Source organism: Microtus ochrogaster, unplaced genomic scaffold (genome assembly GCF_000317375.1).
Source record: "Microtus ochrogaster isolate Prairie Vole_2 unplaced genomic scaffold, MicOch1.0 UNK2, whole genome shotgun sequence".
Classification (NCBI taxonomy): Eukaryota; Metazoa; Chordata; class Mammalia; order Rodentia; family Cricetidae; genus Microtus; species Microtus ochrogaster.
The window spans coordinates 9,658,772-9,660,872 of NW_004949100.1; the positions used below are offsets into that span (position 1 = coordinate 9,658,772).

The 2,101-nt window shown below is 47.4% G+C and overlaps 1 long non-coding RNA gene across 1 annotated transcript in view; it reads right to left on the minus strand.

Annotated features, from left to right (window-relative positions):
- Positions 1-347: 347 nt before the first annotated feature.
- LOC113458080 overlaps positions 348-2,101 on the minus strand; it is an 8,659-nt gene continuing 6,905 nt past the window's right edge. Inside the window, exon 3 of the long non-coding RNA XR_003378521.1 lies at positions 348-1,465. This is a non-coding gene — a long non-coding RNA (uncharacterized LOC113458080). The remainder of the gene's footprint in view (positions 1,466-2,101) is intronic.

Genomic DNA, 2,101 nt, shown 5'->3' on the forward strand with positions numbered 1-2,101 from the left:
CCCACAGGAAGACAAAGCCACACACTTCCGTTGTTGGTGGGAGTGAAAACTTGTAAACAGTCACTTTGGAAGTCAGTGTGGTCGTTTCTCAGAAAACTGGGAAATGATCTACCTCAAGACTCAGCTATACAACTCTTAATTATATACCCAAAGGACGCTCAATCATACCACAAGGACGCTTGCTCAGTTATGTTCATAGCAGCTTTATTTGTAATAGCCAGAACCTGGAAACAACCTAGATGCCCCTTACCTGAGGAATGGATAAGGAAATGTACAGTTACACAATGAAGTATTACTCAGCTGTTAAAAACAGGAAATTTGAAGACAAATGGATGGAACTAAAAAAAAAAAATCATCCTGAGTGAGGTAACCCAGACTGAGAAAGACAAGCATGTGATGTGCTCACTTATTGGTGGATATTAGCTCTAACATAAAGGACAATATGATAGAATCCACAAACCCAGAGAGACTAGGTAACAAGGAGGTTTATGAGGGGATGTCCCTGGGAGGGGAAACAGAAGAGATTTCATTAGTGAACAGAGGGTGGGTGGGGATGGGAGCATGAACGATGAGATTTGGCAGGGGGTAGAGTACTGAAGGAGACTGCTGGAAAGGGGAGAGGAATTTCAGGTTAAAACCTGGAGCAAGGGAATCTCCGGGAATCTATGAGGATGACCCCAGCTAAGAGTCCTTGTAAGAGCGGATATGTAGCCTGAACTGGCCATCTCCTACGAACAGATTGGTGCCTAGCCCGTGGTGTCCTCAAAGAGGCTTCAGCCACCAACTGATGGAAACAGATGCTGACCACAGCCCAACATTAGACGGAGTCTGGGGCATCCTGCAGAAGAGTAGGGGACAGGATTGTAGGAGACAGAGGGGTCAAGGACACCACAAGAAACTCACAGCATCTACTAACCTGGGCTCCTAGGGGCTCACAGAGACTGAACCGACAACCAGGGAGCTGCATGGGACTGACCTGGGCAGGGTGACAGCTATGGATCTCTTTGCATTCTTCTACATGCCGGCATCCAGTTAAGCCAGCACCATTTGTTGAAGATGCTTTCTTTTTTTCCATTGTATATTTTTTTGGTTTCTTTGTTGAAAATCTGGTCTCTATAGGTTAATACATGTGTTATACCCATATCTGTGGTAGCATTAATGCCAAGGAAATTTACACACATGCTCTAGCATAAGTGAACCTTGAAGACAACGAAAGAAGCTAAACACCAAAGAAAAGACAGTGCATGGATCTGTTTGTGAATTACCCAGAAGACGCAAACACATGCAGACAGAATGTAGAGTAGATGTGCCCAGAGGCTGACACAGAAAACACAAAGTTATCCCTTAATGAAAGCAATTTCATCTGGAGTCGATGAGAAACTTCTGGAGCTGGTTGATGAAGATGGTGGGTCCACACTGTAGTCCGCTGGATCTTACACCCTCAAAACAGCTACAGTTGTAAGCACTACAAAAAGAAATAGAAAGAAGAGAAAAAGGCCTTGGCAGAGAGGAGCAGAGGACTTTGTCTCATTGGCTGCTGCAGGGAGATGTGCCAGAGACTCATTTCCCTCCTGTTTGCGCTTATCCTAACATGGTCTCCTTTCTACCCACTTTTCCACAAAAGCTCAGTTATCACGGGGAGTGGGCAGTGGGCCAAGTGTTGGCTACAGCCAACGAGACAAAACTGGCGGAGAAAAATAAAAGATGTGGGGGAACTGCAGCAGGTCTACCTCACCCCTCACCTTCAGAATCCAACATGTCACAATCCAGCCTCCCTAGCTGCATCATCAGCACCATCCTAGCTCCTGGCTCCTCACTGCCACGCTCGCTCGCAAGCCCCAGAAGCCACCAGGTAGGAGCTGGGCTGCAGCAGAGCAACATCCCAAAATCCACTTCTGACAGCTGCTTCTGCAGCTGTGCAGGGGCTTGCCCCCTCGCAGTGGCTGGGCCTGCAGGGCAGAGCCCCTGCCTAGCTACAGACAGCAAAGCTCTCTGAGTTCCCCCTTCTGCTTAAGAAGTGTCAGGTAAGCCCCGCAGAACCTATAAAGCCTGCCATTTTCCCTTCTGATGATAGAGGGCGCCAGAGAACCATAAACTAGTT